The following is a 27,495-nucleotide window of genomic DNA, read 5'->3' on the forward strand; positions in this document are numbered from 1 at the left end:
ATTCAGCATCCATAGTTTTGTAATCCTTATTTACAACATTACTATGCAGGTTAATTATAGAAAGGGCACCTGAGGCTGCAAGCTGCAGAAAAAGAACACGCAAAACATAACGCATCCTTCCTTCTGTAACAATATGAAAAAAAATCCCTTGACCGTACTTCCTGTAACGTCTGAATTTGCTTCCAGGAAGGCTGGTCTATTTGATTGACAGTTCGCTCATAAACAGAGAGGCAGCGGCTTCCGGAAAGGGCCGGAAATTACCGAGATGTGACGAAGGTAGCCGAACAGCGGCCGACCGCCCCAAACAGTTGAAAGCCTGAACTTGTGTGGCGGCCGCGGACGTTAGGAGCCCTCGGTGCCTGTGTGGCTCCGGGCCGAGGACTGTAAGTAGCCTGTTGGGCTCTTCCCTTTTTACTTTGATTGATATTGGTTGATTTTGGAAAAGCAAATGATACTTAAGTGTTTTAATTGGGCCGAAGCAGGCGCTCGCAACCCGGCGGTCCCCGAATAAATGGGAGTGGGGGAAACTTCACAAAGCAGCAGGTAATGATGGACACCGAGCTCCGGCCCTCCTGGGCTTATCTGAAACCAGCGACACACGCTTTTATTATCCTAAAATAATCCTTGCTCATTGGGAGGATGGACCTCTACTGGATTAGGGAAAAAAAATTGTAAAACATTCGAGATTATTGACTGTTATTTGACTGACAGAAAATTAATATGTGGATCCTGTGATGAGGATGTGCCAGAGCTTGTACTAGTCATTTGTGGCAGCTAAAACGCGCCGCGTATTATCGCTCCTCGGTCGCATATGAACCTTTCCGTCAGGGCTTCCTGAGGCGATTGGTTAGCGACGAACAAAGAGATTGTCCCTTTCTTCCACCACCACCCCGACTCCCACTCCCCTCCCCCTCCGTTCTCACCCTTTGGCCCAGCTGAGTTGTATAATCGAGCAAATGAAATAAGAATGTTGTCTTCGCTACCTAATTACTTCTCTCCCGCAGACACACAAAATCTTTTGGAAAGTTGCATCTCGTTAGACATATTTAAACTCTTGTTGTTTCTGACCCACGTAGGGGTTTGTAATGACAGTTTGATATAGCATGAAAAAAGGTGATAAAGCCTTTTACGTTATTTCATCATCTGTTATTTATAAACTTACCTAATGGTAATTTAGATGACTAAACTAATGTTGTACCTGATAGCTAACTTGTTGGGCTAGGTTTTAATTTACATCAGGAATTGAATAGTAAGGACAAAAGTGCAGTTGGCTAATTGGATCTTTTGAATCTTTGAAGGTGGTTCTTTATAGCAGGTAAAGCTGATGTGGGGAGCATAGCTAAGAGTGGCTGAAGAACTTGTTTTTTTGTTCTTGGTATCTCATTTGCATGTCATACAGCATACTCTAATCCATAGTAGCTGTCAGTCTTTGTATTGTGCTAATTTGTTACTTGATGTTCTAAGAAATAACAAATTGCAGCACCAAATAAACTTTCTGGGCAAACATTTTTTTGTATACAAAGTTGCTTAACATGAAAATCTGATGGACATCAAATAATCCATTACCTTTAGGAAAGAAAGCCCAGTCTAGTTTCATGTAATGCCAGTGTGAATAACTTTCAAATAACTCATTGGACTGTAGTTGTTTGTTTTCAATTGGTCTGGTTTTATAAACAACTAGATTACTTAGACATCTAAGCAACTAAAGATGGGTTCTAAGAACAGGCCATGTGTATAAATTAAAAGAAATATGAATATGATTGGTACGATAATGGTTATCATTGAATTTGCATCCTGAGGCCTAGACTATTCATGTGGAGAGTTTTTTCAACTCTACTTAATGGTTTGGGGATTTTAAATTTATCTAAATCTGAAATCAGTTATAATTATAGTTGCTAGATTGTTGTATAAGACCCATCCTTTACTAAGTTCCTCCAGGAAAGGAAATTTGCCGTTCTTATCTGGTTGGCCTATATGTACATCCAGGCATATTATGGAGGTCTCTAAACTCTTCTGAAAAATGGCAATGAGGATGAGTGTGAAATAACAATTGCCTGTTTTACTTGTGAATTTAAAAAAAAGACTTCAGTAGGAAAAGCATGGACTTGGAGTGTTTTGAAACATACAGCTGGGTTACTTAATTTCAATCCTGTATTTTAAATCAGTTTTTAAATGTGGAGAAAGGTTGATTAATTGTACAAAAGTTTATACTCAGAATATCAGAATTGATGCATATTGTAAAGATGATTTTCAGATCTGTTGCTGGGTTTACCTACTTTTCTCTCCAAAAACATTGCAGTTTGAAATGTGTTGAATTTGGTTAAATTATGTAAATATCTTAATTGTAAAACGAGCTGGTGCCAGTTAGTGAACAGTAACAGGTTACAGTTAACCCACCTCTGTAGTCTTGGGGCCTTGATGAATGTATGTATGCAAACTTTAATATATTTCACAAACTAAATTGCTTGAACACATGGTAGCATAGTGGTTAGCGTAATGTTATTACAACACCAGCGACTGGCGTTCAAATCCTGCTGCTGTCTGTAAAGTGTTTTACCTTTTCCCCTTGACTGCTTGGATTTCCTCTGAGTGCTCTGGCTTCTGTCCACATTCCAAAGATGTACAGGTTTAGTAGGTTGAGTGTCATTGGGCAGTGTGGGCTTGTTGGGCCAGAAGGGCCTTTTCCCATGCTGGATCTCTAAATAAAGTTAAAATATTTTGGTCTTGTGATTCGGATTTGGACATTCATTAGACAGTGTCAGAAATTGGTATCTAGTGATGTGACAGAATCTGAATATATTTTGAAGTTGATTTTGCTTCTGTTATGTTCTGTGAATTTCAGATTCCCAGATCAGCTTTTTGTATGTATTTAAAAATGGGTAACTTAAACCCTGCTGCATTGTTCTCTTTGTATATTATGGAACAGCTTATTTCCTTCCCTCCATCTACCAGTGAAGAGGCAAGGACACTGGGATCACCACAGGGCTTCTAAGTAGATAGGCCTCTGTTCAAGCCTGCCTAATGTCATTGAAGGAAACAGAGGAAGATGCAGAAAGATAAGGAAAGCCACCAACCATGAGAAGAATTGTTTTCTTTGATAAAGGAAAATATTTAAATCAACAAAAATTTCTGCGTGATTTTAGCAACTGATTGTTTTGATTCCTTTGGAATTGATATTGAAATCCATAAATTATGTTCCTGTAAAGGCAGCTAAATGAAAGGTATGCTGAAGTACCCAGGCAGTAGTGTAACTGCATTACTAAACGCAGTTCATTCAGTAGGGTACTTGGGATTGAAAACTATAGTACGTTGTGGTGGAATTGTCCAGTCAATCTGCTGTTTGGAGACTGCTTTGAGAAGGCATTGGGTCATCTGTTAATTATGTTTCACGTCGCCATTCAAAACAAAGTGCTACAGAAGCTGGGCCTCTGAAATGAAAGCAGAAAATGCTGGAAATGTTCAGCAGATCATAGTCTGTAAAGTGGGAGAAAAAAAGGAGGTCCATGAATGTTCATCGGGTCATCAGTGTGAATTACTAATCGTTAATATTCCTTCGCAGTTACTTGACCTGCTAAGCATTTTGTTTGCTTCCCATCAGTTATAACTTTAACATTGTACGTGTTCAACTCCAAATTTTCTGAATGTGCTTCCTCAAAAGTCCTGCAGGAATTTCTGTCTTTAGCTTTAAATTTTAAAGCATATTTCACCGGCATATTTCATAAGACATAGGAGCAGAATTAGGCCATTATCATCAATAGCATAACCTGTTCAACCACGTAGGTTTTATGGCCAAGAACTGGACTGGTGCCTCTACTTCCGCAGGAGGCTCCTATCTGAATACAACACAGCTTGTTATGGCAACTGCTGTGTCTGGGACTACAATAATCTAGAGTGTGTACATAGTTTAGCACATCATGGAAAAGAGCCTTGCCTCTGTGGTCTTAGTAAAGAGCTGCATAATCAAAGACCCCACCCACCCCAGACGTTCTTTCTTCTTCCTCCTGTCAAGACAGACAATGCAAAAATCTGAAAATATGTTCCACCAGACACCAGGGCTATTGACTGTCAATCCCACTGTTATAAGACTATTGAATGGTCCCCTTTTATTAGATAAAATATTGACCTCATAAGCTACCTCATCAGGGCCTTGCATCTTATTGTCTATCTGCACTACAGTTTCTCTGTAACCGTAACACTTTATTCTGCATTTTGTTATTGCGTTTTGTACTACCTCAGTGTACTGATGTGATAACATGATTGTATGAAAGGCATGTAAAACAGCTTTTCACTGTGGCTCAGTGCATGTGACAATAATAAACTAACTTGTCACACTTTTGGAACTGTCTGAGATGGTTTAGACTTTTTAATCATTACTGATCTGTCTTTCATGAATGTAAGTTGTGGGAGATGAGAAGGAAATAAAATGCTGAGACTGAGAGATGCAGGTCACAGCAGTTGCTGGAAATGTGAAATAAAAGCAGATGCTTAATAAATACTTGGGCAGTCAGATTGGTTCAGTGGAGAGTGGGGAGAGGAGGAGGGTGCAACATCTGACTAGCAGTTTCATGTCCTTGTGTTAGATCTGGCCAGTTCTGACACAAACAGGAAAGACTGGCCACTGACATGTTGGTTTTAATATTATGCTGGTGCTGCAACATAGTTAAACAAGATGAGGTACAATTAATGAACTTGAATTGGACTTTGTGGAAGGTAAAATGGTAATTGGGTAACTGCTTTGCGGGACATTTCTGATTCTGCCTGGGTGCCTTTGATCTTCCAGTTGCCTATCACTTAACTATTAATTTCATTCCCACTCTGAAGTCTTTTTGATTTCCAATACTGTTCTATTTAAGGCCTGAATGCATTTAGAACAGAGATTATCTTCTGCGTAGGTACATTGCAATCGTAGAACTCTAACGTTAGATAGCCTTCCTCTTCGGTTATCAAACTGCAACTCAATTTTATTTCTTTCTACAGAAACCTGCAGAATATTTCCTGGATTCTTTTTCTGATTTCTAGTACCTTCTAGGTGCTGCATCTCACAGTTCGAGTACCCCCCCCCCCCCAGCCTTTTTTGTCCGCATCCCCCTCCATTTACTACTCCACTTGACTGGTCAGCAGTGGTTAGCCTTCAACACCTTCCAGTGGCATTTCTCACATGGATTCTTTGTCTCCTCTTTCAGAGATTCTTTGCTCTCCCCGTTCCTCCCTTGCTTCATCCCCACCCCTTCCCAGTGATTTAAGATGTGCTTGTCCTCACTTTTTTTTCTTGTTTTGATGAGGGATGAGCAATCTAAAATTTGAACTGTTTTTTTCCTTCCCAAATCAAAGTTTATTGCCATATGCACAAGTATGTGTATCAACCAATGCAATGAAAAACTTGCAACAGGAATACAGGCATATAGCATCAGATAAGCAGCATTTCCAAGGAAAACATAGGTTGTACACTTTTTTTGCTTAGACAGAACCCAATTAGAATAAGGAAAAGTAAGTCCTTTATAGTGCAAAGTGGTCCAAGTGTTGTCATACTGAGGTGGTAATTGGGGTTATGCAGATTGGTTCAAGAAACAGAATGGTTGAAGATAAATAGCTTTTCTTGAATTTGCTGGTTGTGGGGACTTTAGGCTGCTCTGCCTCCTGCTTGATGGTAAATGTGAGAAAATGGTAAGGCCCACATGGGGATATTTGATAGATGTTTCCTTGAGGCATTGCCACATGTAGATCATATTAATGATGGGAAGGGATAGAATCAGAGCAAGGAAAAGGGCCTTTGGCCCAACTGGTCCATACTGACTAAGATGTCCATCCAAGCTAGTCCCATTTCCCAGTATTTGGTCCTTAACCCCATAACACTTCACGGCAGCTGATTCCTCATAGATACCATCCTTTGTGTAAAAATGAAGTTCACTTTAACAATTTTTCCTTTCCCCTTAAACCTATGCCTTGAGCAAGTTCTTGATCTAGTCCTTGGTATTCCAGCTCTGGGGATAAAAAGACTTGAGTGCATTTACCCTAGCTATGCCTCTCATGATTTTATGAACCTCAATAAGATCACGTTTGTCTCCTACAGTCTAAGGAATAAAGTCCTACCTTGTTCAACTTCTCCCTATAACTCCTCAAGTCCTGGCAGCATCTTTGTAAATCTTTGCTGTACTCTTTTCCCAGTGTAATAGATGTTTTTCTATAGCGGGGTAACCATATCTGAGCATGATACTCCAAGTGTGGTCTACGAGCATCTTGTACATCTGCACCATGACCTCCAACTTTTATGCTTAGTGCCCTGATTTATGAAGGCCAGTGTGCTAAAAATATTCTTCACCATCATGTGTACTGGTGCCTCCACTTTCAGAAAACTATGGACTTGTACTCAAAATCCCTTTGTTCCTACTTGAATATGACTTTCCAAAATACAACACCTCCCACTACTTTGTTGATAATTTACAGTGTCCACTATATGACCAATTTTAGTATCATCTGCAAATTTACAAACCATGCCTTATACAATCTTATCCAAATTTTGATATAGATAACAAACAATAATAGACCCAATACCAAGCCCTGAGGCACACCACCATTCACGGGGCTCTATTCTGAGAAAGCTGCCTTCCATCACCATCTGCTTTGTATTATTAGGCCAATTGTGTATGTAGTTAGCCAGTTCTTCCTGGATTCCATGTGATTCAACCTTCCAGAGCAGCCTTTCATGTGGAACCTTAGCAACAGCTTTACTGAAGTCCATGTAGACCACGTTTACTGCCATGCCCTCATCAGCATTCTTGGTCTCCTCAATAAAAAAAATAGGTTTGTAAGACATGATCTCACATGCACAAAACCATGTTAACTACCTAATATATATACATTTCATCCCTCAGAATAGAAAATAAGGAAGCTTGTATATTGTTTCCTTGTGCATGTGGGTTTCTTCTGGGTGCTCTGGTTTTCTCCTGCAGTCCAAAGATGCACCCGTTAATTGGCCATTATAAATTGTCCTGTGGTTAAGTTAGGATTAAATAGGTGGGTTACTGGGTGGTGCAGCTTGGTGGTCGGGAAAGGGCCTGTTCAACATTATGTCTGAATTAAAAATAATAGAATCCTCTTCAGTAACTTGCCACAGATATTAGACTTACTGGTCTATAGATCACAAGCTTTTCTCTGCCACCCTTCTTAAAAGCACAATGTTAGCTATGTTCCTCAATCTTGAGGTTAATAATGGTGCAAATATCTCAGTTGGTTGAGTGGTATCGCAACAACAACTTTATAGTCCTGTGGACTTCAGGAAGGGGAAGTCGAGGGAACACACACATCCTCATCGTGGGATCAGTAGTGGAAAGAGTGAGCTGTTTCAAATTCTTGGGTGTCAGCATCTCTGAGGATCTATTCTGGGCCCAACATATTGATGGAAATACAAAGAAGGCACGATAGTGGCTGTAATTCATTAGGAATTTGAGGAGATTTGGTAGGTCACTAAGGACACTCACAAAATTCTACAGAGGTATGTGGAGAGGATTCTAACTGGTGGCATCGTGATCTGGTATGGAGGGGCCAATGCACAGGATCAGAAAAAGCTGCAGAAAGTTGTAAACTCGGCCAACTCCATCATGGGCACAAGTCTCCTCAGTATTCAGGACACTTTCAAAATATGATATCTCATAAAAATGGCATCTATTATTAAGGACCCCCATCACCCACCACATGCCCTCTTCTCATTCCTGTAATCAAGAGGGAGCCTGAAGACACACACTTAACGTTTAAGAACAGCTTCTTCCCCTTCACCATTGGATTTCTGAATGGACAATGACCCCATGAAAACTACCTTACGACATTTTTCCCCTTTCTTTTCGCACTATATATACAATATATTTGTATTATTATTAAAATTTAGTTTTCATTGTGTATTGCTAAGTATTGCTGCCTCAAAACGATAAATTTCTCGACATGTAGTGTAAGTGGTTAGCGCGATGCTATTAAAGCTAATGGTATCGGAGTTTGTAGTTCAATTCCAGCACCCTCTGTAAGGAATCTGAACGTCATCCTTGTGGAATGTGTATGTTTTTTTTCCTGGGGCTCTGGTTTCGTCCCATATTCCCAAGATTTGCTAATTCCTAGGTTAATTGGTGATTGTAAATTGATTAGGTTAGGGTTAAATGGAGGGTTGTCTGGGTTTGTTGGGCGGTGTGGTTGGGTCTATTCCACGCTATATCTCTAAGTAAATAAATATACCAGTAATCTTAAACTTTATTCTGATTCATAGTGTGTCATGTTTACATATTCAGAGTGTCATTAGGTCTCATTGTTCTATTTGTAAACCCAATGCTGCTCATTGTCTCTGAACAATATACCCTTCTAATATTTGCATTGTTGTTACACAGACTCAGCCCCTCAGTGTCCACTTGCAGCAGGACCTTGGACTGCAGTGCTCTTGCATAATGCCATTGCATTGACTGCATAAACCTTCAGTGCATCCTTTGGCATGTATTTCTGCAGTGTGGAATGTGCCAGGTAGCATTCTTCCATTGGAAGATCAAATGTTTTGGGCAGACCAAAATGCAGTCTTTCGTCATCTTCCACTAGCATGTTTGTTCTGATAAATATTTCTGGGAACAACTTGTAGAACAGAATACTGTTACATGGCTGCTTGCATTGAAGCTTGTCAATGATTCTAGCATCCTATTTCAAACCTTTACAAATTCACAATTCAGAGTGGGTGATTATCTAATCCTCTTTGTAGTTATCTCAAGGGCAACGTGCAAGAAGGTGTACGTTGCCCTGTGAAGGAGTAGTCTGACATGGGGTGTCATTGCCTGTCTCACTGGCAGCCAAGCAAGGTTTTACCGTTTATCAGAGAATTCTGCCGATGAGGCATTCTGCCGTATGTTTTCATATTAGCTTCGGAAACTGTCCCTTGGAATTTATTATGTCATTCTGCAGGGTCTGCAGACCACTGCCTGTGGGTTTGTGGTCTTAAGTAAAGTTTTGTATTCAAAAACTTTTTTGGGAGGAAAGGTAGTGTGGCAAAGCCGAAGTAAACAGAACCTAATACGGTGACAAGCCCAGGCCCATCCTTTGCAACTATAAAATCCATTATAATTGGTTTGTATTAATTGTTTAACAAAAGCCTGTGTTTTGTTGCCAGTTTAATGGAGGCTAGTCAGGTGTAACTATTGGAATTATCACATGTTCTGAGATACAGTGAAAGCTTGTCTTGCATACCGTTCTTATAGATCAAGTCATTACAGTTCATTGATGGACAAGGAGAAACAATGCAGAATAATGTAACAGCAGTGCAGGTAAACAATAAGATCACAAAGAGGTAGATTGTGAGATTGAGACCATTTTATCATACTAGGGAAACATCTAGTAATCTTTTGAGAGGGGAGAAGCTGCTCTTGAGTCTGGAGGTATGTGCTTGCAGATTACTGTATCCCCTGGAAGACAGGACTGTCGGGAATGTCTGGGATGAGTTGGTTCTTTGATTATGCTGACTGCTTTAATGAGGTATGAGAAGTATAGTAAGAGGCCATGGAGGGGAGGCTGGTTTCAATTACGTGTTGACCCGAGTCCACAACACTTTGCAGTTTCCTGCGGTCATGTGCAGTTGCTATATCAAACCATCACGTATCCAGATGGGATACTTTCTATGGTGCAGTGATTTTTTTTTACATTGATAAAGGTCTGCAAGGACCTGCCAAATTCTTTTAACCTCTTGTGGAGATAGAGGCATTAGTGAGCTTTCTTGGTTGTGGATCACTTCGGGCTATTGGTGATATTCAGTTATAGGAACTTGAAACTCAACCTCAGCTATGTTGTCAATATCAGTTATGTGATATCATGGACTTGCAATTTTCATGCACCCCATCCCTTTGTCCAAGAAAATGGTATGACAGCAAGTATATTTTAATGTTAAAAGATAGCAACACTAATTAAAACTAGTCAGAAACTTGGAACCAAGAGAATTAATAATGCTTACAGTCCTATCTGATTTATTTAAAGTCTAAAGGATTGTCTAAAGAATTAGATTGGCATTCATAAAGATTTTGAGTACCCTATATTTGTCTTTATGATGGCCCACTTCATTGAATTTTCAGAAATCTGATTAACACAATTAATTTACACTGTATATAACAGTTCATAAATGGAATGTTGCAATATTGGAGTGATACTTAAGTTAAAATGTTAGCCAGGATGAGTTTGCACTCATTGTTTCTATCATTAGTAACAGGAGAGGTTTCACAACATTTTTGTGCCTCAAAACGTTCTACAGTTAATGAATGTACCTTTTGTCTCATCATTTATGGCAACAGCTTTCACCAGCTTGGCCTAAGAACACTACCAACAGAAGCATTGTTCAAGAAGCTCAGTGTGGAAGTCCTCAAAAGCCCACAAACATAGCTGTTTGGCAGTGCTTTACAGGTAAACTTTCTACACTGCCCTGTAGGACCCAGTTTATGGGCGACTCTGAAGTCGTTCGTAATTGGCATCTATGAATAGAAACTTAATTACCAGGAAGAGCCAAAACTGGTTTGAGAATGAACACAAAATTGAGGAGCTAATTAATCTCAAGGCTTTTCTGGGTTGGAAACTTCACCATCCCTCAAGGGGAAGGAAAAAAAAAACTGTAGTCACCTGAAAGCAGAAGACCTGTGACCTATAGAACAGGTGGTAGATGGAGAGAGAAGGGTTCTTCAGTGCTGATATGGCCATCTGCAGCCCAGGCAAGCATCAGAGGCCCATGGACTTGTTGAACTTGCCACAAAAAGTCAGTGTATGCAGAAGGGAACACATTGTGGAATTCCATGGCCGTGATCCTTGTCTTGACATGAGTACCCTTGACTTCATCGCACAACAACCAATTTGGTCCATTCCATCCCCATTGTCAAGATGTTAGAAAAGGCCTTATGCTAACTTGAAAACATTGTGAGAAGTGTTAATGTCATAACTTTGTGGTGAGGACTTTCAGTTGTAAATCTACAATCTCATTAAAAGAGTCTTGGAAGAGAAGAATATATTATTAGATGCTGTAGTTAGAACTGTCATCAATAAGGGTAACTGCAGGGGGTCCCAAGGGTCGTACATGGTTGCCTTTCCCAATGTGGCTAGAGAGCTGCTCCTCAAATTCGAATCCATGCATCCAGATGCACAGTAGATGTGATCTTCATCACATGACTGTTACAAGAAAAACATAAGGAGCCCTATTGAATATGCGTACTCAATTTAGCTGAATACAGAAATTGCCGCTATTTCATTTTTGCTTCCTGATGACAAACAAACCATGATCCTAGCCAGTGGATCTAAATCTGTCCTATATCCTTGGTGAAGATGTGTACCAAACAAAGGTGTGATGTTGCCCTAAGACTTCTGACGATCTTTCTCATTACTGTGTTGCATCAGAGCTAAAGTAACTCAAATATTTCTGGTTAAGCTGTAGTAAAAAGTTAACTTGGGTTGACTCTTGATGGAATACTGAGCTCCATGACATCTTTCACTGTATGACTGAAATGTATGAGAGGCTGGACTTAGCACTCAAAATCTGCAAGGCATATTACCTTTCCCATACTCCCATCCATATTTTAGAGCAACACTTCTTGACAAAGGTGGACATCATTGTTAAAATTCACTAGTACTTTCAATGTTTCAGCAAAGCTGCTTTAAAGAAAATATGTTTGAACATCAAGAACTCAGGCCTGGCACGAGCATGTCTGCTGGATAGTAGTAATTGCTGTCCTTCAATATTCTTATGAGACATGGGCATGAGACAGGCAACTCAGTACATTTGATACCAGCAACCCTGTCTCTGCAAAATTGTTCCAACATGTTGGATGATTAGACAAAGTAATGTTGATGTCCTCCCTGGGCTAATAGCCCCAGTGTTGAGGATATAATTGTATTTGTTTGGTCCCTTAAAGATACCAGTTGGGAAAAGAAGAATGTGCTTAATAATCCCCTGTTGTGGGGGGAAACTGCATCATCCCTAAGAATGTTTGGGAGTTGCTTGCCTATGATTGCACAGTGAAGAAATATGTTGGACATTAAGGACTTTGAATTCGGAGCACACAAAAGCTTCACATAAACAACAAAACGAGTGCATCATCTGCAACCTCAGAAAATACCTACTTGATCTCTCCTTCAAGCACCACTAGCCCTTTCTGTAGAGGAGTTTGTGTTCCCACATCAATCACCTCTTAACAATAAAACCATAGTGCAAGCAAATCATCTTTAATCCTGTAGATGTGCCGAAGGAGGACAGATGAAACGTATGAAACGGTGGCAGATAATTTGCATGCAGCACTGGGCACCTGTGTGTTTGCTTTTGGTTTGTGTGAATTGGGTTATTGAGTGAGGAGCATGAAACATCACTCTTTAATGGAGAATACAGGGCAAGTGCAAAATTATTTTTTTTCTTGTGGTGTTCTTAATTTGAAATTTACCTCCTTGGGATGGTGAGCACAAGGATTGTATGGAAGGGATATGTTGTGTTTTTAAGATACTGTTTGCACCTTCAGAACAGCACAACCATCTCAAGCTCCTAGGTTGCATACCATTTCAACTACCCTCCCCATTGCCACTCCAACCTGCCCATCTCTGCTTTCTCCACTGCCAGCCTGAGGTCTGTTGTAAACTAGAGGGATAGCCCTTGTATTTTGCTGTGGTAGGACTAGGGTAATAACTCAGTGAAATAAACTTTGAATTTTCCTGTTTTGGGTAACCCCTTCCTAGCTTTTTTTTTTCCCCTCTCTCTATATATACATGAATTCATATGCAAACACTTGCCCTTCTCTGGCTCTTTCTAAGCCACCTCTGGTTCTCCCATTTTGTCTTATCTGTCCAAACCACTCCACCCCACCCCCGATTTTCCCCCCCACAAATTCCATCAACCTATCACATCATACATTGTCCACATCTTCCCCCACCCCCTCTACCTGGTTCTATCTGTGCATTTGTCTACTTCTCCCCTGATGGTGTCTTCATTCTTGCCTTCTTCACTTAAGATTCCAGTCCTGGTGCACTTCCTATCATCCTCCCTTACCCCCACGTGACTTTTTTTTTGCCTGTCTTCACTTAAGGGGATATGGGCTGCAGGCAGGAAATAGGGACTAGCTGGGTGGACACTGGTTGGCGTTGACTATTTAGTCCAAAGAGCCTGCATCTGTGTTATAATACTCTGCTCTCCACTTCCAGCTCCACGCCTCCACCTCCCCTGCCTGGTTTCACCAGCACTTGAACCATGGTCCTCTAATCTGCTACTGGCTTCTGTCTCGCCACTCTCCCTTCTATCTTCCCTCTTCATTCTCAGTCCTGATGCGGGGTTTCAATTTAAATCCTTGACAATTGTCCCTTCCTTCCTCCCCAATAGATTTAGCATAAACTGAGTTCCTCCAGCATATCATCTGCTGCTCCGCATTTCAGCATCTGCAGTCTCTTGTCTCTTCATAATGAATGTTTTATTGGGATGTAAATGCAGGAATTTTACTTGTGTATTAATGTGGAATTAACTGTATTGAAGCAGGCCAGTTAATTTCTCTGGTCGATACTGTTTATGTATCGTTTGAGTTTCTTCACTCCCCTTCATTTGAGCCTGTCTTTATAAACGTCTGTTTCCTTCCCTGTATGTTTATCCTCATAAATTTTCTCCTTAAATATGCCTTTATTATTTACTGCAATTACTCCTGTGTCAAAGCACAAGTTCAAGATTAAATGGTAACTAGCATTGTTAATTTGGCAGATAATTAAGGAATAGGAGTGCAGAAGTTTATTATCTATTCTAAATGCAAGTTATGAAGATTGATGTTCAGAGTATGAAATTTTGACCCTTGTTGTCTTTGTTTGCACTGAAATGAAGATGTATTATTAAATATTAACTGATGTATCATTTATGATGCTAATAATTAAAGGAGGCAAATGATTGTAGAGAGAAATTGGCAATAAAATGCTGAAACTGTACACTTGATATTGGGAAGAAAAATATAGTTTATTTAAATTTATGCACAATAGCATGCCTAAGATATTATACTATATCTTAGAACCATTCTGTTTTCCAGGAAATTCTCTAGACTGGGTAATTGAATGGCTGTTGTCAACAAATTACTAGAGGCAATAAGTAAAGATAACATGACTGGACACCTTGGAAATTTGCAGCAGATCGGGAAAAGCTAGTGTGGATTTCCGTAGAGGTAGGTCAAGTTTTTAAGAAGTGACTGATTTGGAATGTTTTTTCTTGAGTAATGGGTAAGGGTTTGTTTGTGGATAATATTGATATGTATGTCTGCAACATATTTACTACACTTAAACTAAGATGAATGCTTCTGGGGTTTAACAAAAAAATAAATTTTATCAGAGTTAAGATATTTGCCGAGATAGTGGCAATAAAGCTGTGATTATAGAGTGGATGTAGGATCTGATGTTTAACATTCGACAGGTACTTAAAAATACTGAAAATGCTAAATATACTCAGCAGGGCAGGCATGTATGTGTGTGAGTGTGGCAGACAGACTCAGTGACCTTTCGTCAGGAAAGGATCTGGCAGACAGACTCAATAACCTTTTCATCAGGATGGAATCTGGCACACAGACTCAATGATTTTTCATCAGGATGGGATCTGTGTGATATTATTTAGTGTTTTTAACAACACAGAGAAAGAAAGCAGAAGGAGGAGCCACGTAACAAGTTTATCACTCTCATAAAATTGTTAAAAATGTAGATGGATGAATAAAATTCCAATTTACTGAACTAACAATCTGGAGCCTGAGTTCAGATCACACCCTGACAGTTGAGAATTTAAGTAAAATCATTTAAATTCTGTTATAAAAAGCTATTACCAGGACACAACCTCTCCCTATAACTCAAGTCCTCGAGTCCCGACAGCATCCTCCTTTCCCCACGGATCTCCCACCCAGCACTTATCCCTGTAAGTGTAAGTGCTACACCTGTCACTACACCTCCTCTCTTGCCATCATTCAGGGCCCCAAACAGTCCTTCCAGGTGAGGCAACACTTCACTTGTGAGTCTGTTGGGGTCATCTATTGCATCCGGTGCTCCCGGTGCGGCCTCCTCTACATCAGTGAAACCCGACGCAGATTGGGGGACCGCTTTGTCGAGCACCTCCGCTCCTTCTGCCACAACAGACAGGATCTCCTGGTTGCCACCCACTTCAACTCTGCTTTACATTCCCATTCGGTTATGTCCATACATGGTCTCCTCTACTGCCACGATGAGGCTAAACTCAGGTTGGCGGAGCAACACCTCATATACTGTCTAGGTAGTTCCAGGCATTTGGTATGAACACAGAATTCTCCAATTTCCGGTAATTCCCCCCCACCCTTCCCCTGTCCCTATTTCACTCTGCCCCCCTCCCCCAGCTGCCTATCACCTCCCTCATGGTTCCGCCTCCTCCTACTACCCATTGTGTTTTCCCCTATTCCTTCTTCACCTTTCCTGCCTATCACCTCCCTGCTTCCCCTCCCCCACCCCTTTATCTTTCCCCTTACTGGTTTTTCATCTGGCACCTACCAGCCTTCTCCTTCCCACCCTCCTCTCACCTTCTTTATAGGGCCTCTGCCCCTTCCCCCTTCAGTCCTGATGAAGGGTTCCGCCCGAAACGTTGACTGATCGTTTCCACAGATGCTGCCCGACCTGCTGAGTTCTTCCAGCGTGTTGTGAGTCCAGCATCCTCCTCCTCTTGTGTGATTGTGGGAGTTGCAACACCTGTTTATTTACTTGCACTCATTGCTATTTCGAACCCCAGATATTCTGGAGATTTGTAAGGTAAGGAGAAAATGCTCAAGGTGGAGCAGAATCTATGGAAAAATCAATAAAATTTGCATTGACTTTGACAAAGCTGTGGAAGAATATTTTTCCTTTTCCAGTTCTGATGAGGTGTCTTTCACTTGGAACATTAATTCTGTTTCTCTTCACACACATGCTGCCTGACCTGCTGTCCATTTCCACTGTTTTTCTAATTTAACCCAAAACATTCTTGTTGAATGAAAGCAAGTTAATTTATCTCAGGCTGGGATATTGAATTTAAATCTTACTTTCTAAACTTTTTGACAGCACAGGATTTGTTCTATGTATGTACAAATGTCATCTAGGGCGACTGTGTTATGGCTTATGCTTGTTCACCATAATCTTGATGGCCATGGCCTCGTGGTGAATCTAAACTTGAACAGCGGCAGGCTATTTTTCTCTAAGGACTTTACAGTGCTGTGGCATTGATATTGATTTTAAATAACTTACTTTCCATGGAAGTCATTGATGTTGCAGTAGAATGCATTGGTGTTTCATGTTGTTGTATATGGAAGGGAAAGGATGTGAGAGCAATGCATTTGGGTCCTCTGAATGCTGCTGCACTTTAGTAGTTTTTGCTCATCTTATCTCCTTTCATTTTTCAGCTCCTCACAGTCTCATGTTTGTCCATTATTACTTGTAAGGTTTCAATCTCTACATTAAAATTGAACTATCTTTTTTCCATTGAAGCACATTGCAAGTTGTTTGTCATAGTACATGGTAACTTTTTGTTTCTCCTTTATTCTCTATTCTATATAAATGCTTTTATTGCTTTGTTATTTTTTCCTTTTTGAGGGATCTGAAGGGAACTCCTTGTTCCCCTACTGGTGGAAAAGCCAAGTGCTTCCAGTAATTTCTTCTGACCTTTTTCTCTTTTAAATATGAATACATTAAAAATAAATGAAATATAATGCAGTTAAACTCTGCAAATTTTTCACTCTTCCATTACACATACTTTGTTTCATTGTGACAGACCATATACTTAATTTCATGAAATTATCTTTTACGGTTGTGAGGCCATTGAGCATTTGTATCATTGTATATAGACCACTGAAAGTTAATGTGCATACATACTGAGCAATTAGGAGCATTAACATATATTGCAAAAACATTGATCTACAAAAGTAGAGGTGTATTTTGTCAGTTACACGGAACCCTGTTAAGACATCTGAAATACTGCGTATGGGTCTAAGTTCCTTGCACATGGAAGGGCATCCTTGTGATAAAAGAAGCACGGTAAAGATTCACCAGAGTGTGTTGTATGAGCGGTTAAGTTGACTGGGTTTGCACTTAGGAGAATGAGAGATGATCTTACCGCAGTGACAACATTCTTACACGTGTCTTGCATGAGGGAAGTGAGTCTCATTGTAGAATCAGAGGTAAACCATTTAGGATGGAAGTAAGAAGTTTGTTCACTTAAAATTCGGTTGTAGAGAGTATGCATGAGGGGTTGATGAAGTTCTAGGTATTAGAGGAATTCAAGGGATATAGGATTAGTGCAGGTGGTGGTGCTAGAGTAGAAGCCCACAGCACTATCAGTTTTACATTTCTCTTATCTCTCTTTCTACCCCGCTCCCCCCACCAGGTTCTACATCATCCCTCTTCATACTGCCAGCTCCCCCTCCCTTCGCCATGAAACCTCTACCTCCATTACCCAACCCTACCCTCGCCCTTCCCTCCACACCCCCACAAGTTGGTGCACGACCCCCAAATCATATCATTCATTCCTGTTTTATAAACGCTCTAACACTAAGCATGAGTAATAACACCACAACCTTAACGTACTGGTAACTTAAACTTTAAAATGGTTTTAACGAGGAGAAAGGTCCCACGAAAGGCAAGAGGGGGTCCTGGATATTAAGTGGCAGGTTGAAGTGATGCTACATCTCCAGTATGATATCTACAAACTCTCGAGGAATATTTTCCCACTGCCCGCATGATCGTATCAACCATAGTATTGAATGGTAGAAGAGTCCCAAATGGCTGCCTCCTATTTATATTTGTGTTCTATCAGTGCTTTGGTTATACGTCACATTTCTGCTATTTTAGTATTAGCCATTGTTTCTCCATTCTTATTGTTTTAAACCTGTTTTGTGGTAGTCCAGCACTGCATAGTTTCTAAATTAAGTGGTGCTATGGTGTTTTTTAAGATGTCCCTTAAAGTAGTCTTGTATGGATCATCCCTTTTTGTTTCTTTGGTACTCTGATTTTGTTTTATCATGCACACTTGGAGACCTTGAAGTTTTACTGTGTAGAAGATATTATGCAGGTGTTACTATTGGTACTTTTCATCTGTGCCAGTGATAGATTGAGACTCTACCACTATGTGTAGCGTTTAAAAATGTCAAAGATTTTGCACTTATGAATTTAATGTTTTATGTGAACGGTATTAACGGTAAATTGAAAGGAGTACCATTTAATGCTGGATTTCTGTTTTGCTTGGCTAATCAGATTGTGCTTCACATACTTATTAAAATCAAATCAATACTTTTTGTAGCATTTCATTATAATTTTAAAGTGACTTAAAAGTTTTTATTTCCATGTGAGAAAACAAAATGGTTATTATGAATACTTTTTGAGCTGCAAGGGAAATCTAGGTTAGATTAAGCCTTGTAGTGGAATAACACTTTAAAATCAAAATTAGGCCATGTTGAACATTTAATTTGTTTGATTGTAAAATGCCCCTTATGTTTCAAACTACGATCTTCATCCCAAATTATTTCATCTATTTGAATTGAGTTCTGAAAGGTTAAGCCCTTGGAAATCTTAGTTTTACTTAAGGTTCATTTAAGTCATATATGAATTTGTACTTATTATGAGGGCATAGGGTTAGGTGCCAAGTCAGTAGAAATCTATAATTGTTTTTTTGTTCACTACTTGAATATTTTGATTTTTCACAGGGCTTTCCTGTTTTGCATTTTTTTTTTAACAAAGTATTTGAAGAGGGAGACTGCTAGGAGAAATACTAATGTATCTAACAATCTATCCGTTAATTGGAATAATCTGCAAAATGCCCCTGTCAAACTTTGCTGCTTGCACAAATTCCTCCTTGCATTTGCTTCATGATAGTTTGCAAATACATGGAACCAATGAGAGGAGAGCACCATTACACAATTATCATCCCATCATGATATGCCTGTTCCATGTATCATCAAGTCTATAGATTCTTCATTTGTTCTGCAGACTCTGAGGTAACAGAAGGCAGAGTCGAAGCAAATTATTTCCAAACCTGAGAAATAAAAGAAGACTGCATTTATCGGAATCAGGTTCTTAAGGTGCTTTTATGATGTGAAATTCGTATTGTGACAGTAGTACAGTGCAAAGGCATAAAATTACTATAAATAATAAAAAAAAAAGGAATAATGCGGTGATGTTCATGGTCCATTGAGGATCTGTGGGACAATAACCTGGTTTTCCTTATGGGGTAAGACCATAGGACATAGGAGCAAAATTAGGCCCATCAAATCTGCTCCACCATTATATCATGGCTGATCCAATTTTCCTCTCGGCTCCAATCTCCTGCCTTTTCCATTCTTGCCGTGACCAATCAAGAATCTATTTATCTCTGCCTTAAATATATTTAAGACTTGGCCTCCACAACTGTCTGTGGCAAAGAATTCCACCAATTCACCATTCTCTGGCTAAAGAAATTTCTCCTCATCTCCATTCTAAATGGACGCCCCTCTATTCTGAGGCTGTCCACTGGTCTTAGACTCTCCCACTATAGGAAACATCCTCCCCATATACACTCTGTCAAGGCCTTTCACCATTCCATAGGTTTCAATGAGGTTATTCCTCATTCTTCTGAATTCTAGTGAATACAGGCCCAGAGCCATCAAATACTCTTCATATGAAAATCCATTCAATCCTGGAATCATTTTTGTGAACCTTCTTCGAACAGTCTCCAGTTTCAGTGCATCCTCCCTATAATAAAGGGCCCAAAACTCCTCTTAGTACTTGAAGTGAGGCCTCAGTGCTTTTTAAAGACTTGACATTACATTCTTGCTTTTATATTCTAGTCCTTTTGAAAGGAATGCTAATGTTGCATTTGCCTTCCTCTCCAGAGACTCAACCTACAAATTCACCTTTAGGGAATCGTGCACAGGGACTCCTAAGTCTACCATAAACGCTGCCTGGGCAGGGCAAAAAGCGTTATCAAGGATGCATCTCACCCTAACCATGGACTTTTTACTCTCCTTCCATCCAGTTGGCGCTACAGGAGCCTCCGCTCCCGCACCAGCAGGCACAGGAAGAGCTTCTTCCCTGAGGCTGTGACCCTGCTGAACCTCACATCACAGCGCTAAGCAGTATTGCATCCGTATTGTACTGTCTCAGTACTTCTATTTTTGTGTGCTGTAGCACTTACTTTCTATTCGCAGTTATTTTGTAAATAACACTATTCTTTGCATTTCTGGTCAGATGCTAACTGCAATTCATTGGCTTTGTATCTGTACTTGGCACAATGACAATAAAGTTGAATCTAATCTAATCTTTGTACTTTTTTTTGTGTTTTCTCTCTGATTATAAAATAGTCGACCCTTTCATTTCTCCTACCAAAGTACATGATCATACACTTACTGACGCTGTATTCCATCTGCCATTTCTTTGCCCTCTCTCCTAATCTGTCTAAGACATTCTGTAAGGAGAGAAAAGATGAAATATGAATGCAAGATAAATCTCAGGGTTGTGTGCGGTATACATACCTTGATTTTCAACTTTGTTAGCCAATAGCATGAAAGGATACCAAAAGGTTTTTAAATATATAAAGAGTAAACGAGAGGTAAGAATGGACTTTGGACCACTGGAGAGGTAGTAATGGGGAACAGATAACTGGCAGACGAAGTATTTTGTGTCAGTTTTCACTGTGGAAGATGTCAGCAGAATGCCAGAAATTCAAGAGTGTCAAGGGGTGGAAGTGAATGTAGTCACTATTACTAAAGATATGTTTGGGAAGCTGAAAGGTTTCAAGGTAGATGGGCCAGGTGGACTGCACCTTGGGTTTTTGAAAATAGTTGAAGAGATTGTGGAGGTCATCTTCGAATTAATCATTTGTGGAATGGTTCTAAAGTATTGGAAAATTGCAAATATTACTCTACTCTTTAAGAAGAGAGAGATGGGCAAAAGAAAATAAACTATAGGCCAGTTAGCCTGACTTCTGTAGTTAGCAAGATGTTCGTCCATTAAAGACCAGGTTTCAGGGTACTTTCTGGTACACATAATAAAATAAGAGGAGTTCATCATGGTTTTCTTAAGGGGAAATCTTGCTTAACAAATCTCTTGGAATTATATAAGGAAATAACAGACAATGTTAACTATTTTGTTCCACGGGGTTTGGTGTTTGGTCTGCTATTTTTACATTATATGTTAATGATCTGTATGACAGAATTGTTTGCTTTTTGACTAAGTTTGTGGGTGGTACAAAGATAGTTGGTATTGAGGAAGCAAGGACTCTGCAGAAGGCCTTGGACAGATTAGGAGAATGAGCCAAGTAAGGGCAGATGAAATACAGCATAGGTAAGTGCAGGGCAGTCACTACAGTAGAAAGAATAAAGGTGTAGACAATTTTCTAAATGGTAAGCAAATTCAGAAATTAGAGTTGCAAAGGGACTTTGGAGTCCTCGTGCAAGATTCCTTAAAGGTTAACTTGCAGGTTGAGTCAGTTTTAAGGATGGCTAATGCAATGTTGGCATTCATTTGAAAGCGACTAGTATATAAAGGCAAAGATGTAATTCTGATGCTTCATAAGGCATTGGTCAGACCACATTTGGAATATTGTGTGCAGTTTTGGGCCCCTTATCTAGAAAAGGATGTGCTGGCATTGGAGAGAGTCCAGAGGAAATTTACGAGAATGATCCTGGAAATAAAAACGTAAACGTATCAGGAGTGTTTGATACTTCTGGGCTTCTACTCACTATGGTTTAGAAGAATGTGGCGGGATCTCATTTAAACTGTAGAATATGCAGAATCTTGAGGGTTATTGACTGTATACATCCATAGAGGGTGCTGAAGAAATATGTCATTAGCAAGGCATATAGAGGTCATGGTATGAATTTAAACCTTTAGTTAGGCCACAGCTGGATGTGTGCTGCTTTAGCTAACGCACTATGGGAAGACTGTGAATGCATTGGAGAAGATGCAGAGGATATTACCAGGATGGAATGTTTTGTCTATAGGGAAAGAGTATAGGATATTGAGATGGATTCTGATAAAACTGTACGAAATTGAGGGGCATAGATAGTGTGGATGGCGAGGTTTTTCCCCACAGTGGTCATATCTAAAACATAAGAGCATTGGGAAATTATTGTTTTGTGTACTAAGTTAAGGTGGAAAAACTTGTGTTTCATCCATCAATATCATTGCACTGATGTAATGAGGCACTGAGGTATGTTACAGTTGCAGAGAAAGTGGAGTGCAGGCAAACAATAGGATTATGATTGTTAGAAAGACGTTTTTTCCCCCCACCAGGGAATGGTGGTAATTTAAAATACTGAATGGAAAAGGGGTGAATGCTGATATTTTGTATAATTTAAGTATATAGATTAATATTTGAATTACCAAGGCTCAGTAAGCTTTGGACTAAGTGTTGGTAAATTGAATTGGTGTGGATGGGCTCTTGATGCCTACCGGGCCTATTTTTGTGCTACATGAGTTTGGTTTTAGCGTGGGCTGTTCTGTAGGTATAGTAAAAAGATAAAGCGTGCTAGTCTTTGAAGGAGAATGTTATTTATTCACTTATTTAGCATATTCAAATAGCAGATTTTGTAGATGTCTCCCTCCCCCCTGACAGTCGGGGGTTGGTTAATAAATTTTTTTTAGGGAGAAGTAATTAATATTTAAACCACTGAAATGCGATCTTTTTTATATACGCTATAGTTAAATATACTGAAGATTGCAGCTGCATTTTCAATTCTGTTGGAAGGATCTGAAACATAAATGGGAAAGCCTATTCACCTTATTTTGCTCATGCCATGGAGGAAAATAACAATACTTAATACTGATTTTACTATAATGTTCAATAATTAATTTATTGCATTACTTGAATGCTATTATTCAGATGTCTCTGGAATCTGCTGAGTGAAGAAACGTTTCTATTTTTACATGGATTTGCGTGTGGGATGGCTTGATGGTAGGGATATATAACTTGAGTAGGCCTCTATTTCAGAGAACTTGACCACAAGGAGACTGATCTGTGTGAGGAGTCCAAAGCTGGAAGAAAACAATGGGTCTTCTAAAGTTCAGCAGTTTTACCCCCCTGGGGTCTGTCTGCCTGGCTGGCTGTAGGATTTAAGGATTTTTTTTTGATTAGTGATTCAATTAGATGTACAGGTATGTATGCTGGTGAATTTTAGGGGTGGGCGGGAGGGGATAAGATTTATCTTGGAATTCACCAGTAGCCATTGGCATGAATAAGCTGCTGAGGCTGAGTGGTACAAGGATTAAATTGCAATACGTTGTATGGACCTGAATTGTTTATCTTGTGTTTTTTGTTAATTGTTATTTCATTTGTCTGCTTGATTGTGAAATAGTTTTATCTGTATACATGTTGATTTTGTGATTCTCTGATCTTAAGGATGATTGTAATGTACCATGGTGAAGTTTCTGATTTTCTGTAATTGAAGATTTGGAAAGATGACGGTGGAATTTGAACCAGCAGAGATGAATGATGTGAGCTTGTGCTGAAAATTAGCAAACCCCAAAAGCTGTTGACACTGAAATCGTTATAACACTACATTTTTTTTTACTGCAGAATTAATTTTGTTATCATGTTGGTGTTTTGTGTGTGTAGATGGGCTCACAAAGGGCATCCATTAAGCATGGGAAATTATTTGTGTATAAGGCCTAGTCAGCTCCAAGAAAGTTTTTGAGAAGCACTGCAGTGAAAATTTGTTTTAAAAATGCATGGTGAGTCATCATAATTCAAAAAAAGTTAGTTTAGAACTGAAAGATTGGCAAACATTTTCAACTGAGTATATCTTATTCAGATTCAAATTTAGCAGTAATGATTTAATGTGTCTTTGTTTTCATGATCCAGGGTCATTCTTGAATAATCTGATTTGGTGCCAGAATAGTTACTACACAGGAGGTGGCCATTCAGCCCATCTTCACTGTGCTAACTACCTAGTTTTACCAATTGGTCCTTTCTTAGCGATCTTGCAAATTTTTCTCTTCACTATGTAGGTTCCATAGTAAATTGTACTGCATCTGTATGGTGTTAACCAGAATCCAGCTACACACTGGATAAAAGAGAAGAGGTTTTACTTTCTGTTGTTTGTTAATTTTCTTTTGTAGTTTATACCTGTGACTTCTAGTGTCTGACTTCAGCACCGAAGTGAGTTATCCACTCTAACCAGTCCTCCCTTCATTTAATGTACTAAATTTTGCCTTCAGTCTCCTCTTCAAAGAAAATAATTCTGAATCAGTCCTTACTGTAGTCCTCCATTCTAGAAAATGTTATTTTGAGTTTTTCCTTTTTTGTGTCCTCACTAAAGTATTGATATGGAGATTAGAATATACCGACACAAACACCAACATAAAAATCAAGTTTTGACAGAATTGAAAGGGTACATATTTTGTAAAGGGTTGGCATCATTTATCTGCTTTTACACTGTACCTCTGCCTGTATTGACAATGCCCGAAATTGTACATGCATTATTGCCTGTAAAACTCTGATTATTTGTTATCTAGCTCTTCCGAAATGCCAGTGATTCAGCATCTAACTAACCAGTTCTGGCACTTTCTACCTGCTCACTGATTCAACTTCTGTGTATAACATCTTAAAATGAAAGTCCCAAATGTGCTTGCTCACTTAACAGTTTTATTATAATTTTCTTGGCCTGATGTGTGCTCCCATCGCCCCATCTATGTTCCTGCTGTCTCATTCTATAATGGCCTTCCTTGTTCTTCTTGCCAAAATGCATCATCTACCTTTTCTGTGCATTAAATTTTGTCTGCCATCCATCTGCCCATTTATCAGTCGGGTTGAGATCATGCTAAAATTGTAACAATCCTTGCTGTTCATTGTAGTGCCATATTTTGCCTTTATAGCTATATTCTCATCTATGCTATCAATATCTCTCTTGTATAATCTCTTATAGCTTTACTTTTAAAACTTGTTATAGTACCTTTGTCAAAAACCATCTGGAAGACTTGTATGTCACATCGACCCCAACACCCTCTGCAACTTTTTTTTGTTATTTTACTAAACAATTCTATCATATTGGTTGAACACTATTTTCCCCTAATAAAACTCTGCTAGCTTGCCTTTATTGATTTTTATCCAGTTAATGCTTTTATCCTGTCCTCGATCAATGGTGCTACTGCTAATTAAACTGGCTCTTGCTGGTCTTCCTCTTCATTACCTTGTTTGAACATTTGCCTCTCTACGTTTGTGGGGCATCATCCACATTTTCCAGAAACAGTGGAGGATGATGGTCTGTGTCCCGTGATTTCCTTGTACTTCCCTCAAAAATCATATCTGGTCTAGGTGACTTACCTACCTTTAAGCTCAATCAAGTTTCTTAAACTCTCTCCAATACTATCAATTTTTAATGTGTCTAGTACCTCATCTTCCTTCGTTTTTTAACATTTGGAAGCAGCCTCTGCTTTGTTGATGGAATGTTTGAAGTACTCATTTAGTACATTTATAATACCTTGTGCATTACTGTGAAAGTTTCACATACTTCCAGTTACTACCTCTTTAATATTTTAATGGTGATCGATTACTCCTGAATTCCATTTGTACTGACAGCATTTTTGCTTTCTTTCCATGTTAATATTTCAACCAGGAAGTTCTGGATTTTGTTCCTTTTGACCCTCCATAAGAATGTACCTCATCCATACCCAAACGTCTCAGAAAGACAGTCCATTGTGCTGTTGCACCTCTTGTCCGTTTGTAGTTAGTATATACCTAGTTCAGAGTCTCACCTCATTGTATTGAATTTAATCCTAGTGAACTTTTAACTCTGCTCCTCTTCCTTCCCAATGAAGTTACGATCACCATCTCCCACATATTTCCCTACTGCGTCATTTCCTAAAATGAGATCCAGTAAAGTTTCGTCCTTGAACCAGAAGCATACAGGTATAGAAATTTACTCTGGATATATTTCTACAAAATTTCATACTCTGCACTTAAAATATCTCAGTCTAAACAAGGATAATGATAGTCTTCTGTCCTCCATTAGAGCTACCTTGTATTTTTTTTGTACCTATTTATAATTTCTCTCCATATTTACTTATTGATGACCTATGCACTCAGTAGTGTGATGGCTACTCTTTTTAACCTTTGTGACATCCCCTTCACTTCTACATTTTTGACATCCCTTTTCTCCTGTACTGTAATAATTATTTATCATCAATATCACCCTCCATTCTTTCCTTGCTAATCTCTCTCTTCTGAACACTTTGGCTTTATCCCTTTTTTGAGACATGTTTATTTTATCATATTCCATCATGGCTGTTACTGTAGGTCACTGTCCTTATATGGCATACATTTTGCATTTACATTCAGCTTCGGTCATTTGTTTGTTCCAAATGAAGAAGTGTACAAAATTTAATCCTTTCTGCTGGGACTTTTGACATTAATCAATTTGTATCTTGTATTATTTTGAAGAGGCCAAAGTTAAATAAATAACCTTTTTGTGGCATGATGAAACCACCACTTCAGTCCTGATTCCAAGTGGGATTAGTGGGATCCGCTACCTTTCAGAGTTGAGTGTTATTTCTTCAACTTCATCTGTTAAGTTATTCTCCAAAGAAACAAATGGGATATATAATAGTTGGAAGGTTTGTATTCTCTGCTTGGTCTATGATCTAGTGAGATTGCACAGTTAAAAATTCTGTTGCTGTCCACTGTTAACGATTTTTCTATCCTTAAACCTTCAGAATCAGGTTTATTGTCATTGCCATATATTGTGAAATTAGTTTTGTGGGAGGAGTACAGTGTGATACAAAAAGAATCTTGCTGTAAAGGTTACAATAAGAAATATAAAAACTAATACTTGAATAGTTCAACAAGAGAGTAAAATAGTGAGATATGTTCATGCACCGTTCAGAAAGCACATAGTGGAGGGGAAGAAGCTGTTCTGAAAATGTGTGCATATTTGTCACGGCCTGGTTTAATCAGACGCCAATCTATTCTAGTGTCCAGGAGATGTGGTAATAAGTGTACAAGCACAACAAAGAAACTTAAGCTTAATTTATTATATAAAATAGAAAGCCCAAATAAGCCATACGAAATACTACATAGCAATTCATAAAGACTTGCACAAAGATTGGAAGACTCACTGTTCTTGGTCACTGCTTGATTGTTGCTGTTGTCACAGGATCTCTGAATTCTGAATTGCTTGTGGAGCTGCCCTTTTGGTCACAGGCACCGATCCTGTTCCGGTTCCACTTGAAGTCCAAAAAAACAGGGAAAGGCAGCCCAATAAATACGAGTTTCACAAGCGCGCAAAGCAACCATAAGACAGACAAACTCTTTGTTCTTACATTAGCTCAGACTGGTTGCTTTCATCCAAGCAACATGTGTCCATCAACAGTGTTGAGCATACCCTCATAAATCAATCAGACACTTTAATGGTCACTCCTCATTATTTCACAGCACACAACATTCCTTTGGACTTGAAAACGAACATTAATGTTTATACATAAGCATTAAGCTTGAATGCAGACGCTAAGAAGAATCCATCAGCCTACCTCAGTGACCAACAGACATTT

The 27,495-nt window shown here is 39.2% G+C and overlaps 1 protein-coding gene and 1 long non-coding RNA gene across 7 annotated transcripts in view; one reads left to right on the forward strand and one right to left on the reverse strand.

Annotated features, from left to right (window-relative positions):
• Positions 1 to 268: 268 nt before the first annotated feature.
• Positions 269 to 27,495, forward strand: part of spopla (speckle type BTB/POZ protein like a) — a 184,669-nt gene continuing 157,442 nt past the window's right edge. For 3 of the 5 annotated variants that reach the window (XM_072258597.1, XM_072258604.1, XM_072258603.1), the window contains exons 1-2: positions 269 to 383; positions 14,037 to 14,168. The gene's annotated coding sequence lies outside the window, so the exon portion shown is untranslated. Of the gene's footprint in view, positions 384 to 445; positions 544 to 14,036; positions 14,169 to 27,495 lie in introns of those variants that run through there. The other 2 variants (XM_072258599.1, XM_072258600.1) reach the window with 2 other exon arrangements.
• LOC140197949 (uncharacterized) lies at positions 17,487 to 27,369 on the reverse strand. Of its 2 annotated transcripts, XR_011886068.1 has the most exons (4): positions 27,268 to 27,369; positions 27,064 to 27,171; positions 25,705 to 25,810; positions 17,487 to 19,009 (listed from the first exon to the last, which is right to left on the reverse strand). It is a non-coding gene; the product is annotated as an uncharacterized lncRNA (long non-coding RNA). The 2 variants fall into 2 exon arrangements; XR_011886067.1 differs by having other exon boundaries at positions 27,064 to 27,369.

This window comes from Mobula birostris, chromosome 5, assembly GCF_030028105.1.
Source record: "Mobula birostris isolate sMobBir1 chromosome 5, sMobBir1.hap1, whole genome shotgun sequence".
Taxonomy (NCBI): Eukaryota; Metazoa; Chordata; class Chondrichthyes; order Myliobatiformes; family Myliobatidae; genus Mobula; species Mobula birostris.